The sequence below is a fragment of the Capra hircus genome, chromosome 11 (genome assembly GCF_001704415.2).
Source record: "Capra hircus breed San Clemente chromosome 11, ASM170441v1, whole genome shotgun sequence".
Lineage (NCBI taxonomy): Eukaryota > Metazoa > Chordata > Mammalia > Artiodactyla > Bovidae > Capra > Capra hircus.
The window spans coordinates 28,283,218-28,299,347 of NC_030818.1; positions in this window are offsets into that span (position 1 = coordinate 28,283,218).

Sequence of the window (16,130 nt, forward strand, 5' to 3'; positions counted from 1 at the left end):
GTTTTACTTCTTCTTTTCCAATTTGGATTCCTTTTATTTCTTTTTCTGCTCTGATTGCTATGGCCAAAACTTCCAGAACTATGTTGAATAGTAGCGGTGAAAGTGGGCACCCTTGTCTTGTTCCTGACTTTAGGGGAAATGCTTTCAATTTTTCACCATTGAGGATAATGTTTGCTGTGGGTTTGTTATATATAGCTTTTATTATGTTGAGGTATGTTCTTTCTATTCCTGCTTTCTGGAGAGTTTTTATCATAAATGGATGTTGAATTTTGTTAAAGGCCTTCTCTGCATCTACTGAGATAATCATATGGCTTTTATTTTTCAATTTGTTAATGTGGTGAATTACATTGATTGATTTGCAGATATTGAAGAATCCTTGCATCCCTGGGATAAAGCCCACTTGGTCATGGTCATTTTAATGTGTTGTTGGAATTTTTCAACATAGTAAAATTAGGAAAAATAGAAAATAATTGAGTCTACCCCACAGAAATGTACATTAATGAACTTTACAGTGTTTTAAAAATTTTTAGCTAGTATTTATTTTATTTTAAAATATTTATTTATTTGGCTGAGCTGGGTCTTAGTTGCATCATGCAAAATCTTAGTTGTAGCATGTAGTAGTTCCCTGACTAGGGATGGAACCGGGGCATCCTGCAATGGGAGCACAGAATCTTAGCCACTGGACGACCAGGGAAATTCCTGGAGCCAGTATTTAAATATTGAGGAATTTCACTTAAAATTTTTACTTCCAGTTTCTTTTAGAAAACTATCAAATCTGGTCACACTAAACTCATATTCTCAACAAGGCAGCAACTTGTGCTGCTGAGTGGCTTCTTTCTACTTTAAAGGACCTCCCCACTCCATGGATGCATGCCTGGGCTCTCACACTCCCTGGCATTGACCAGGAAAGCCTCAATGATGGGGAATTTGCCCACTAAGCTATATAAGGAGGAAGAAAAGGGTTCTGAACAAGAACCCCTCAGAAACTTATAGAGCTGGTTGGGTTGCCAACACAACCAGTCAAACCAGGAGGCCCCTAACAGCATAACCATGGCCCTCCTCCCAAATAAATGGTTCATGGAAGATGGGGACTGACCCTCCTCTTCAGACTGGAGGCCCTCTCAGGACTCTGTCTTCATCAGATGAGGAGATTTCATGACAGCAGAGACATAGGCTTCTGCCTTATATTATTTCTAGAATAATGAGATGGTTGGATGGCATCACCGACTCAATGGATGTGAATTTGAGTAAACTCTGAGAGTTGGTGGTGGACAGGGAGGCTTGGAGTGCTACAGGCCATGGGGTCACAAACAGTTGGACACGACTGAGCGACTGAACTGAACTGAGAAAAACAAGGGCTTGTAACCATGACAGCAGGCACCCAACTGACATTTTAGGAATCTCAACCATACCAACATCCATAATGACTACTCCTAATAAAAATTTTGCTCCAAAGTCTGTGAATTATTGGTAGCCAACCTATCGCCATGGTGCCCATCATCTTGGCCAACCAATCATAGATCAAAGCAGGCTAGGGCAAGAGCTATACCTCATGTCCCCACAGATGATTATGATACTTAATTGGTTAAAATGAATCTAATTAGGAGACATATGCATGCCTCCCATGACATCATCATAATAGGATAATGTCCTTGACACTGGTGGAAGAGAAAGAAAACCCCAATGCTGGTCTCAGCTTCACCACTGACTCACTCTACAAGGTCGGGTGAGGCTCTTACCCCTCTGAGCCTCACATGCCTCATCAATCAATTGGAGATAATTACACCTGCCTTGCCTATTTCACAAAGGTGTTGTGACAAGAGAACTAGAGAATAGGTAGGATGGTTTTGAAAAATACAGAGGACTACTGAAATGTATTAATTTACTATTTGGAGAATATTTTGTAAACATTTCCCCCTAGAGACACTGTCCCCACTCCAAGATCATCTCATTCTTTTTCTTTCTCTTTTTACCCCCATTCTCTCCTTACTCCAAACTTTTATTTGCCCCAAACTGGAGGTTCCTAAAACTTTCAGGAATTCCGGCTTTCTTTTAAGGCTCTAGCCCCAAGATATGTATAGATGAGGCCAAGATGCTTGAGAATCAGGCCTTCCACAGGAGCAGGGATGGGCCTGCCAGCACTCTCCCATGGACTGGACACCAAGTAGGAGAATAATACATGTTTGTTGACTGAATGAGTGAGTGACTCAGGGATGTAGGTGGGCCCTGCCTGAGTTAAGGAAGGAAGGAGACAAAAGAAACCAGCAGTCACACTCTGCATAGCAGAATGGCATAGAGAGCAGAGAGGAAGGATCTGGATTTGGGGCTGACAGAGAGACTTTCCACTCTATTGTGTGGAGAAGCCTCTGGTTTGAGCAACTTCCCTCTCTCACACCTGCTGACCTGGGAGCCAGCTGGGCATTGTAGAGTGGGTTTATTATGGTCTGTAATCAGGCTGTTAAGCCTCACACCTGCCCTGTGGCCTGATAGGTGGAGCCTCTGCAGCCGCCACTCTTGAATTCCCTGGGTGCCATAAAAAGAAGTTTCACCTTAAAGGTACCCAATTTCACTCTTGGAGTTTGTTTGAAATTTCTTTGGCAAGGGAAAGATGTGGACAGGAAAAAAGACTGCCAAAGCCTCTCAAAGCACTCCAGGGACAAGAAAAGGGAAGAGAAACAGATGAAACCATGAGTGGCTAGCATGGGTGGCACCAGGCACTGTGGGTGCTGAAAGAGGCCCTCCTAACCCAGCTGCCCACCTTGCTCCCAGGTACACGGGGTTTCCTGCAGCAGCAGAGAAGGGGGATAGAGCATTAGACAGTGGTTGTTTGACATCAGCTTTTTAAAGAAAGTTTTTGCTTGTGTGTAAGCACACAGCTGTGATGAGAGTAATTTTACTTTTAAGCTGTTATTCCTAAATCCTAGTCTTTTTTAATTTTTTAAGAATTTTATTGAAGCATAGTTGATTTACAATGTTGTGTTACTTCCTACTGTATAGCAACGTGACTCACTTACACATGTATATATTCTTTTTCATAGTCTTTTCTATTATGGCTTATCACATGATACTGAATATAGTTTCCTGTGCTATACCATAGGGCTTTGTTGTTTATCTATCGTATGTATAATATTTTACATCTGCTAATCCCAAATACCCAATATTTCTCTCCCCCACTGCCCCCCCCTCTTGGCAACCACAAGTCGCTTCTCTATGTCAGTGAATCTGTTTTTGTTTCGTAGATACGTTCATTTGTGTCGTACTTTAAATTCCACATGTCTAAATCTTAAATGCTTCAAAACAAGTAAAGAATTGGGAACACATAGTAGAAAATGCAGGCTATGTTGGTAAGCATGCAGAATTACAAAATAAGTCCTTTACTCCTCAAATAGTTATCATTCTCCCTTCTCCACCTGACCGCTTCTGATGGAATCACGTCTCTGAGGCAACACTATGGCACATATTCCGCTGTTATGTGTCACAAGGGTCTCTTTCTTCTTGTATCAGTTATTACCTTCATTTGACAAGTGTTTGTTTACTGAGGACTTACCATTTGCCAGGCACTGTTCTGCTGCCTAGGGATACATTATGAACAAAACAGATATAGCTTATATTCTAGTGGGAAAGGACCAGGCAAAGGAGGAAAGAAGGAAAAAAAGCATCCTATACTTATAACATGTGTCAGATGGTGGTATGCACCCTGGAGAAATGCAAAGTTGGAAAGAGGAGTGAAAATATATGTGCATGGAGGACAGGGGCCAGGGCTAGGGGCCTCAATGAGGATGGGTTCGAGAAAGCCCTGAGGAGATTGCAGAGGGAGCCACATGGCCATTAGGAGAAAGAATAGTCCAGGCAAAGGCAACCACAAGTACAAAGCCTCCAAAGCAGGAAAAGCCAGTAGGAATACTGGGGTCCAGTGTGACTGGAGTGGAGTGGGGTAGGTTAGTAAGAGATGAGGTCAGTGTGGCCAAAGGGAACCACATTGTGCAGAGCTCCAGAGGCCATTGTAGGAACATTGGCTTTTATTTTTTAGAGGGGAAGTGGCTATATCTGACTCCATTTTAACAAGGTCCTCTGTGCCCAAGAGAGACTGTAGAGTGTAAAAGGAGAGATGACAGCCATTTGGACCAAAGTAGTTGTGTTGTAGCTGATGAGACAAGGTCAGCTGCTGGAGAAGTTCCAAAGTAAAGCCCTCAGATCTTGAGGATGAACATGGATTTGTTTTTTTTTTTTAAAAAAAAAAAAAGGAAGAAGAAGAAGAAGAATGAAGTTGAGGATTATTCCAAAGCTTTAGGACTGGGCGACTGGAAAAAGTCATCATGAAGTGAGAGGAAAGACAAGAAGGGCTGGTAAGAGTTGAGAAAGAGGAGGCGTTTGGCTTCCAACCTTTAGACATCCAGGTGGGGATGTCAGGTAGGCAGTTGGATATGTGAGTGCAGTTTTGGGAAGTGGTCCAGGCCAAAGACTTAAATTTGAGGCTCATCAAATTTGTATGTGTTTGGGTAGGTCCATCAGGGCCAGAACTACATCTTATTAATGTTTGAACCCCCATCTAACCTAGGAGTGGCTTGCCTACCTGTGGTAGAGACCCAGTATATATTTATATTAGTAGACTATGTGGTTGTATTTGTCTATGAAAATAGAGTCAAGATTAACTGAATTGTGAAAACAGTGGGACCCCATCCTGCACATTTAATGGCAAAAGCCCAAGATCTAGAAGGAGCTGATCCAGACTTGAGTCCTGGTAATCTTAGCCAAGTGACTTAGTCTCTCCAAGCCAGTTTTCTCATTTGTAAAATGGAGGCAATCCTAGTGGCTAGTTACTCTGAAGGGTGGTTATGAAGATTAAAGCTCATGAGTATGAAATGCATAAGCATGGTACAGATGGGAGTCAGTTGCGAAAATCAGACAGGGATTGATAAAGATTGATAAAACAGGTTTGTTGCTGTTTCCCTGTTTACCTGAAGGACTTTGAATAGGGATCCCAGAAACTGAGGTTCAGAATGCAGTGGGCTGGTCTCTGCCTGGCTCCATAATCCTCACTGCTGAAATTCATTTCAACACCATTAAATTAAAACCATTATGAGATACCACCACACATTAGGCTAAAACAAGACAAAAACAGAACATGTAAATACCCATAAACCCTGAATCATGCTAAGTACTGGTGAAACCTTGGAACAATTGAAACCCTCACGTATTTCTAGTGGGAATGCAAATGACACAACCACTTTGAAAAACAGTCTGGCAGTCTCTTATAAAGTTAAACATATACTTATATGATGCAAATATCCTTCTCCTGGGCATTTACTCAAGAGAAACGAAAACTTATCACATAAAAAAATCCGTCTGTGGGTACTCATAGCAGCTTTATTCATAGTTGCCCCAAACTGGAAAAACCCAGATATCCTGGTGAATGGACAAACTATAAAAAGAACAAAGTATTGATTCAAACAATAATATGGATGAATCTTAAATGTATTTTATAAGTGAAAGAAGCCAGAACCAAGAGGCTCCATATGGTATGATTCTGTTTACATGACATTCCAGAAAAGGCAAAATGACAGGGGCAGAGAAAAAGTCAGTGGCCTCCAGAGGTTGGGAGGAGTTGATGGCAGAAGTTGATGAGAGAATTTGGAGGTGACGGGATTGTTCTGTATCATGCGTTTGTTGTCATGGATACACTGTTCTATGCATTTTTCAAAACCCACAGCAGAGAATGTTATAAAAAATGAATTTTACAGCATCTAAATTAAGAAGAAACCAACCAGGATGTAGGGCAAACTCAAAATGAAATACAAATTGTAACAAGTGATGTAGCAATATTCCAAATGAATGACATCAGCACACTGAAGGGAGTGGAGAAGAAAAGAACTAACCTACATAATTTTGGAAAATAGTACTTTGGCTATCATAAGCCTGAAGAAAAAATAAACTACACAAAGTAATGTGGTTAGCAAATTTGTTTCTCACGGGGGTCTGTATTAGCAGTCCTGAAAATGGATATACTTGGGTCGAACAAGTAAGTAAACATATTATAGATAAGGAAAGCCTGTGCTCTCACTGCCAAAGAAGTTACAAACAAGGCAGGGAAAGGCCCAAATGAACTCTGTGGTGTTGGACTGGATTCAGAGGTATCAGCACAAACTCTTGTTTATTTTTGTGGTATAATACATATGACATAACATTTACCATCTTTATCATTTTTAAGATTCAGTGACATTAACTACATTTATAATGTCATGCAACCATAACCACTATCCATTTCCAGAACTTTTGCTTCATCCCAAACAGAAACACTGTAACATGAAATAATTCACCATCCCCCACTCCCTCCAGTCCCTGTTAATCTCGGTTATATGGATAAGACTGTTTTAGGTGCCTCATGTTAGTGGAATCATACAGAATTTCTTCTCTGGGTCTTGTTTATTTCACTCAGCATATTGCTTTTTAAGTTCATCCTTGTTGTAGCATTTATCAGAATTTCACTTCTTTTCAAGGCTGAATCATGTTCCATTATCTGTTTATATCACATCTTGTTGATCCATACATTTGTTGGTGGGCACTCTTGTTTTTTAAATACATGTGCAAATAGATACAGAAAAAACAGAGGACAATGTGTACCCCTATATTAGTATATATACATTTATTTCCAGTCTCTCAGCTGAGAGGGCCTAGAAGTGAGGATGCTCTAGCAGCAGGGAACATACTTGATGCCCATTCTCCAGTCAAAGGAGTCAGGCCTCTTTGAAGAAATGGTTGACTCCAGGCCTGGGGCAGGGAAAATGCAAGATGAGCCTGAAGCATCTTGTGGGGTCAGAGAGCAAGGAAATGCTTTCCAAATGTTGGGAGCCTCTCTGTTTTTGGTTCTGCTTTTTAAGGGTGGAGAGCGTAGGACTTCAGGTAGTACCTGAAGGAACTACCAGTAGCCAGAGCCGAGTAATTTGGGAAATTAAATAAATAAATAAATAATGCTAGATTATCACCACATGCTAGGCATGAATTTGCTCTGATTGAAATAAATAATCAAATATAAATAAATGGAAATGAAAAGATAGCCCCTCCTTTTGGAAGAATTCCAAATAATAAATGTAGGAAGAATGAAGGGAAGAGAAAAGTCACCATTAGAAAATCACAGTAATAACTACTGCAGGTAGGATCCACACAGATGCTAACATCAGTGGGCAAAAGTTTCAGAAGAAAGTGGATATTTGCATAAAGCATCTGCCTGTAATGCAGGAGACCCAGGTTCGATCCCTGGGTTGGGAAGATCCCCTGGAGAAGGAAATGACAACCCACTCCAGTATTCTTGCCTGGAGAATTCTGTGGATTGAGGAGCCTGGTAGGCTACAGTCCACGGGGTCGCAAAGAGTCAGACACAACTGAGTGACTTCACTTCACTTCAGAGTGTCTCTCCCAAGATATTTATCATTTACAGAGGGAAAAATCACAGCCTGACAGTGGGACAACCCCACCTAAGTAACTGGTCAATGTGAACATTACCAGGAGTAAGATGTATGGATCTGACAGAGCCCCTTGATAGGTCACGTGGAAAAGGGCATATTGGTGTCTCTGCCAAAAATGTGTAACTAACCTAAACATCAAAAGATCTCACGCAAACTCAAATTGCGGGAAATTCTACAAAATGTCCCTGTCATGAAAGACAAAGAAAGACAGAAACTGTCACAGAATGGACCAGGAGATGAAGAAATCAGGATGAGTAAGTGCATTGTGAGGTCCTAGACTAGATCCCAGGAGAGAAAAAGCATTTTAGTGGAAAAAGCTAGTGAAAATCCAAATAAAGTCTATAGTTCAGCTATGGGTATTGTACCCCTGTTGCTATTTTAGTTTTGATAGCTCCTGGGATTGTGTGAAATAGTAGCATTAGGAGAAACTGAGAGAAGGGAATATGGGAACTCTCTGTACTATTTTTGCAACTTTTCTGTCAGTCTGAATTTTTTTCAATGTAAAATATTTTCTTAGAGAGAAAAACTTAAAGTTCTACTGCTTTCTATATGTTTAAAAATATACCTAATGCATTAGTTCCGTTCAGTTCAGTTCAGTTGCTCAGTTGTGTCTGACTCTTTGAGACCCCATGAATCGCAGCACACCAGGCCTCCCTGCCCATCACCATCTCCTGGAGTTCACTCAGACTCACATCCATCGAGTCCGTGATGCCATCCAGCCATCTCATCCTGGGTCGTCCCCTTCTCCTCCTGCCCCCAATCTCTCCCAGCATCAGAGACTTTTCCAATGAGTCACCTCTTCACATGAGGTGGCCAAAGTACTGGAGCTTCAGCTTTAGCATCATTCCTTCCAAAGAAATCCCAGGGTTGATCTCCTTCAGAATGGACTGGTTGGATCTCCTTGCGGTCCAGGGGACCCTCAAGAGTCTTCTCCAACACCACAGTTCAAAAGCATCAATTCTTCGGTGCTCAGCCTTCTTCACAGTCCAACTCTCACATCCATACATGACTACTGGAAAAACCATAGCCTTGACTAGATGGACCTTAGTTGGCAAAGTAATATCTCTGCTCTTGAATATACTATCTAGGTTGGTCATAACTTTTCTTCCAAGGAGTAAGTGTCTTTTAATTTCATGGCTGCAGTCACCATCTGCAGTGATTTTGGAGCCCAAAAAAATAAAGTCTGACACTGTTTCAACTGTTTCCCCATCTATTTGCCATGAAGTGATGGGACGGGATGCCATGATCTTCGTTTTCTGAATGTTGAGCTTTAAGCCAACTTTTTCACTCTCCTCTTTCACTTTCATCAAGAGGCTTTTTAGCTCCTCTTCACTTTCTGCCATAAGGGTGGTATCATCTGCATCTGAGGTTATTGATATTTCTCCCTGCAATCTTGATTCCAGCTTGTGTTTCTTCCAGTCCAGCATTCCTCATGATGTACTCTGCATATAAGTTAAATAAGCATTAGTAGAGTGATACAAATGTATTAGTATAAATGAATGATGATAGACACATTAGTGGTGTGTATGCCAACCTATTTAACTGATTGGAATTTGTGGTTAAAGAGATATGAAGACAACTGTTCTTCAACCTGAGGCAAAGAGATGGCGGATACCTAGAGTAGTCAAAACCACAGAGAGAAAGTAGAATGGTGGTTGCCAGGGGTAGAAGGAGGGAGATGGGGAGTTTAATGGGTTCAGAGGTTCCGTTATGCAAAATGAAAAGAGGTCCAGAAATGATGGTATGATCATGATGATGCTGATGGTCACACAAAAACCTGAATGAACTTCATGCCACCAAACCAGATGCTTAAAAATGGTAAAGATAGTACATTTTTCATAATGTATATTTTGCCACACTCAAAACCAAAACAAGGACTGCAGAGTTTATCATTCGGTTCTGCAATGTCTTGCTCCTACATATTTCTTTTTATGCTCCTCTTCCCAGCAGGGCTTCACGTGATCAGCATCTGGAACACAGCTTGTTTTGAGAGACAGAACCACGGGACTGGGTATTAGTACATTCTTAATCCACGGATAGGGATGGACGGCTGGGAAAGGTCAGAGTGCAGAAAGGAAAATTCTGTTCACTTGGGGAGAACTATTAACAAGGTTCCATTGAACGTTATCTTAATCTCTCAGAGACGAGACAAGCCTGCCCTCATATCCCTGAGGCCTGGTTCCTCGGGGCTCAGGAGTAACTTGGGATATGCACACTCATCTTCCATCCCCACCTCCCTGAGGGGCTGGCCCAGTTACTCGTGTCCCTTGGTTCTATGGAATCTTCTCACAGGGTTCATGTTCACCCCGTCTGTATCTACATACACACCTATCTGTATAGGCAAGGTTACGCTGTGGTAATAAACAGTGGTTTATTAAACCTCAGTGGTTTAAGACATCAGATGTTTATTTCTTGCTCATTCTGTGAATTTAGCACAGGTTGACTGGGGCTCTTCTCTGTGTCATGGGCCCTCTGGGATCCAGGCTGATACCACAGTCACTATTGGGAACTCTATGGTGACCACGGATGCTGACTCTTACAGCCCTTGTCTGGAAATGATCCAGGTCACTTCTGCTCATTTCTTTGTCTAAAGCATGTGGGATGGCCCAGCATTACTTTAAAATCCTCCTTCAGGGAAGGATAATTTAGTTTATCACACTCACCGAGCCCCCCAGCACTTCCCTCACCTCTAGAGGAAGAGAACCCCATCCCAGCTCTATACACTGTACCCCACTGAAAGAACCCTTAGTGCTTCTACTTTCTGCAGCTAAGACCACGAAGACCAATTAAAGGAGCTTGTTTGGGGCTTGAGATTGGTCCCCTCCATGCCTGTTCATTTCCTATTCCATTCCCACAATCCAGGCTGCGTCTGTCCAGATGCCTGCAAGGGTCCCACCCTCTCCTTTTGAGAGCAGATTCATGGTCATTGATGAGGAGTACATATGACTTGCCTACAGGGGCCACAGTGTGACTCACTGGCTTCCCAGAAGCTAATCAGCCAACTGGTGATCGGTGATGTACCAGCCTATTTTCCCCTCTTCCCCTACTGGGAATCAGTGGCCATAATCCTGGAAGATAAGGTGAATTCCTATCACTTGTTTGTACTTTAAAGAGTTTACAAAAACCTCAGTCCCACTGAGTTTTGTAATGTAATGCAATTTTGTAATAATGTAATGCAATTTTTATTTAAGATTGGTCCCTTAGGAACAGTTAAAGAAAGATGTGGGAGGGTGTAGTGAGAGTGCATCCATGTGTGTACCTGGTTTCTGTGGCTTAGCTTGATTTCACCTTAAGACAATTTAACATTACTTTCTATACAAATTCACAGCATTCCTAAAATAGCCAATTCCCACTGTGCGTTTAAACTACTTATTGTTTTCCAAAAATCTGATTTAACACTTAACTTTTCGGGAGCATTGTCTCTTTATAAAGCAAAGCTTTGCTGTGCTTGTTTCTCAGCAAATTCCTAGAACTAGAGACAATATGGAAATAGAGGGTCCTGGATACAACAATCGGAATATTTGTGACTCACCCAAAATTTGCTTCCCTTTCCAGATGGGGAATTTCTAGTAGGGAGGAAACAGATTCGTTCATTTGTTTAACAAATACTGTTTCACTGAGTAGCTTCTAAGAGCTGAATACTCTAAGTAGTGTAGAAGATGCAAGGAGAGGTTAGCACCTTTTACTCCCTGTCAAGAGTTTACAAAGCGGCCATAAGATCATATTCATTTGCTTGACATTCTCTGGTGTATCTTTCTGTCCAAAGACCAGAAGGAGACATTTCTCCCCACAGAGGTCAGGCCTCTGGCCCTGCCCCACATGCCCCTGGCTAAAACCGCCTCATGGCCAACTTCAGACTTACTCTAGCAGACAAATCCCTGGGTGCATAAAAGCTGCAGTTGCTGCTCCAGCCCTGCAAACAATCCCTTCTCCTTCCCTCCCTGGCACACCTCCCCACAGAAGTCATCCTTAAAAGATACAACTCCCTTAACCTACCCTGTGGCCTCTGGGACCCAGCCCTGGCCCCAGAGGAGGCAAATCCATCTGACACATGGCACATTGGAGCCTGTGGGCTTCTCTATTTGCTTAAGTTAATCCTTTGTTATTGTTTGGCATTAATGTCTTATTAAATCAAGATGGACCGTAATTGGCCTGTGAGTGCTGGTGAAGGTAATGTCTTTGCAGAGCTGAGCAGAATCATGTTCTGGGTACACAAGCCAGCACCTTGGTTTGCCTGGGCATGGTGGTGGCCGTGGTAGCTCCGAGCAGCTGTCAGGACCTGGGAGCTGTGATCAGATGTGCTGTCAGGCAGGTGGGACTATTGTGATGAAGGAAAGCTACTACAAAGGACAGTCCCCTCTCAAGGGTGAAAGCACTTGTTGCCCCAAAGGGCAGACAATTCTAATTCTCACAGGGAAGATCAACACTCCAGAATTTCTCTAAACCTGACCTGCCATTTTGTTTCAAGACCATGTGTGTCAAACAGTTTTGCAAAGGGGTTGGGAAAACTACCGTGACTTCTTGGAGGTTGACATAAGGGCCAAAGCTTTTGCAAGGACCCTTGGGGAGAAGGTTATCTTAGAACGCTAGTGGCAGTGTGCACACGGGCAGGGTCTGGTCCAGCAGAAAGCAGTTGTGACAGGGCCAGAGGTGCAGGTGAGGCAAATTAGCCAACTTGGGACTTTTCTAGGATTGTTTTTTTCTCTCCGTGGTAGATTATTCCTCCCAGCATAAACACGCCTGTGGTTCATTTGGAATTTTAAGGGGTGCTCTAACTAGTGTAGTCTCCTGCCTCTGCAGTAGGAGGTCATTTATTCTGTATGAGCTTTTTGTTTGTTTGTTTCCATGCTTTTCCATTGATCAGGGCCACCCTTTATTTGCTCACCTTCTTTACACTGTTCCCCTGCAGAAATGTTACTCCTTCCTCCATTTCTGCACCTTGTTTGTGTCTGAATTCCAACAGACAGCATAGTATGGTAGTGGGGAGCATAGAAGGCAGGACCTTGAACCCCTTGTCTGTCCCGGACCCAAGCATGGTGCCTGTTATAAGTGGATGCTCACAAAACACGGCAGAATTAAATCAAATGCTCTGACCCTGTTCTGCTCAGGAGACTTTTTGGCCTCCCTCAACTCCTTTCCAACTTCTTCAGCCAATTCTCAACCAAAATGTTTTATCCTGCATCTCAACACTCTTTCCTTAGAAATAAGTTACTAGTTCTCTGCATCATCCTGGCTTTCATGGAGAGTAATTTGATGAATACTCCTGTAAATAAGTCCTGAAATTTCTGAGCCCAATGTGGGTCACAAATTAAATAATTCTAGGAGGTTACTCTATCTTTAACCAACCCAACTGACCAGGAAATAAATAGCTCTGAGTGATTTAATAGCTTGGTTTACCTTAAGCCATCATTTCCATGGCTAGTGGATTGATCACTTAACAATCTTTTGGAATTTCAGAGTACTCTGAGAGCATCACTCACATTGCATAGACCTGATCAGTCAGAGAATAGGAGACTGTATGGGAGGAACCAGGGTATTTAACCTAGAGAAAGTAAGACTGGGTCTATAAATATGGGAATGGATGCCTTGTGGATAAAGGCCAGATTTAGTACACCCCAGAGAGCAGAATTTTGTCTGGTGGATGGAGGTAGTGAGTGTCCAGCCATTGGGGAAGTCTGAAGGAAGGCTACATATGCATCAGTCAGATGAGGCTTTTACGTCCTCATGAGGGCTGGCTACCAAGTCACTTCCCATCTGTTATGGACTGAATGTTTATGTCCCCGCAAATTCATATGTGGATGCCCTAATTTCCAATGTGATAGGAGGTAAGGCCTTTGGGAGGTAATTAGGTTCAGAGCAGTCATGATGGTACAGCCCCCATAATAGGATCAGTGCCATTATTAGTGACATTTTTAGTGCCATTATAGACAAGCAGGGGATACCAGAGCTGCTTCTGTCTGCCATGAAGCAAGAAAGTGGCTGTTCACCAGCCAGAAAGCGGGCCTCAGTCAGGAACTGAATCAGCCAGCACCTTGGTCTTAGACTTCCCAGCCTCCAGAACTATGAGAGATCCACTTCTGTTGTTTAAGCCACACTCTCCATGGTATTGTGCTACAGCAGCCCAAACCGACATAGACACCACCAGAGAGGCATTGTCCTCACAGAGATTCAAGAGATGGGGTTGGCTATGGCTGATTCATGTTGATGTATGGCAAAAACCAATACAATATCGTAAAGCAATTGTCCTTCAGGTAAAGATAAATAAATCTGTAAAAAAAAGGGAGATGGGATTAAGTCTACACCAACCTTATGAGATCCTATGAGATGCTCAGAACATGATTTAAAAAAAAAAGAAAGAAAAGATTTCTCCCTCACAAAAGCAGGAAAAAACCTATGGTTTATACTTTCGTTGGATGGTGGATAAACAGGAATCTGCAAATTTTTCATGTGTTTTCTTGGGACCCGGAGGGTGCTATTTAGGGGTGCTGGGATTCAGTGTGTCCTAGGAGTCCATGAGCACCCTCGTAAATCCCCCCTCAGAGATTCCAGCAACAGAAACAGACCTGAGTTACCAGGTGACTCTGGCTGGACCCCTCCTGGCAGAGTCCGCCTCTGAGGTGGCATTTTCTGTTCAGCCAACTCCTGTGTCCTCTAATTCATGTGGCAACAATTGACCTCTAGCTCAGAGGCAGAAAATAAAACATGCAAGAACCCAAGAAAGTAAGCCTGCCCTTTCTGTGGGAACAGGACAGTTCCCTGTGTGGGGAGACTTGGGAGACCGCAGGAGAGTGCCTTGGCCTCCCACCCTCCACCCTTCCTATACCTTAGGCCCCTCACAACTCTTTTCTACCCACAAAACTGACTGAGGCAAGGTGGGCGGGGATGGGGGTGGGGGCACGACCTTGATCTCCGAATTGGTGAAACAGCCGCCGTGCCAAGGCTGGAATCCAGGACATTCATTAATTTAGCGAACCTCCAAGGAGTCGTCAGGGAAAAGAAAATATGCATCTTGTTGCTCTTCTTTATGTTTACTTTATTTTGAATCTTGAGATATTTTAAAGTTACAGAAAATTGAAAAGAATTATATAAGCAGCTCCCATATTAAGCTATTTTTTTTTTCACTTTTGCATCCAATCATTTTATTCTGTAAAGAACATCATTTCAGATGGAGCTGAGTGCCCTTGTATTCACACCCCAAGTCTCTTCTTACATTTCTGCTTAATTTATGAAGATTTTAAGTTATCTAAATTAAAACAATGTAATTCTAAAGTTACAAAAGGGGACCGGACCGGAACACGGCGATATTTCCAGGGCTTGGGGCCCTATGTAAGAGGTCCCTGGGGTCCGGAAGAGACCTGCGGAAGGGTGTCCCCAGCTGTTGAGGAGGCGGTGTGGGCGCCCCAAGTTCATTCTCTTCTCTGGGCGGGATCAGGAGGAGGCCCCGAGGCGGGGTCCCCTTCCTTGAAAGCCCCGCCCAGGCTTCTGCAGCCGCGGCCTTCCTGCGAGCCATTGTGCCCGAGCTTGGACCCGCTGGGCCAGCATGTCGGGGGTGGAGGGGCTTTTCCGGGACGCAAGACTGGGCAGCCTGGCAGGGCGGCCCCGCCAAGGAAGCCTTGATTCTCCCAGTGGCACGTTCTCCTCGTGCCCTGCCAAGTGCCCCGCTGGGCCGGGGTGGGGGTCGGCGCCACGCTGGGGTGCAAACCCCGCCTTGGGGGCTTGCCTTGGAAACCCGGGTGTACTCACGTCTCGGCCCCTTCCTTCCTTACATCTTTCTGCTAATCATCACAGCTGTTCTTATTGCCAAGTTCTGTGTTCCGCATTGGGATTACATAGTTTCCGCCTTCATTCATTCGTTCTCTCATTCACTGATTCCGCATACAGTGATGGAGCCGGGGCGTCCGCCGGCACTGTTCCAGGTACTGTGCTGGGATAAGCCTGGGAACGAAGGAAGTAAAGATCTTTGCCTCCTGGAGCTTGTATTCTAGCAAACAGACAACAACAACAACAAAATAGATGTGATCGACAAGTATATTGTGGGAAGGATGATGAGTGTCGTAAAAGAGTAGAGGGGGTGGGGAAATCAGTAATAGGGGAGGGGCCCTCCCTGTCTTCCCTTGAGCAGTTCCTGCCCTCCTCTCCCTCCCAGGTACACAGTTCTAATCCACATCCCTGAATTCACACTTTGGCCTGGGATGTCTTCTGACTCATCACCTTGTCTCCACCTCCTATCAGGTTCCTACCCTCTCCTGCTAGTGTTAGCATCATGTTTTCTTGGAAACTTCTGTTTTCCAAGTCACTTCACTGGCAGAAGAACATTCTAAGTGGAGGAAGCAGACAGTACAAAGTCTGCAGTGGGAGTCTGCCTGGCAGGACAGGAGTTATACAGAGAGGGTTTTGTCCCTCCGCCACCTGGGCCTTCCCTGGACTCCAGAGCTCAGCTGGAGGAGGGGGAAATCTCCCAGAGGCAGGACCAAGAACAGGTGGCCACATCTGTGCTCCAGTTGCTTCCCTGGATCTGCAGAATAACCCTGATGTACTTGGGATGCCTGTGGTTATTCTCTATTCCTGAACCTTGTTCCTCTCTCTGATCCCTTATACTTTCACTGCGGCCTGCGGCTGACCCAGGACTGGCAGTTCCCCAGATGCACTGTCCTGGCTGCTTCCGAT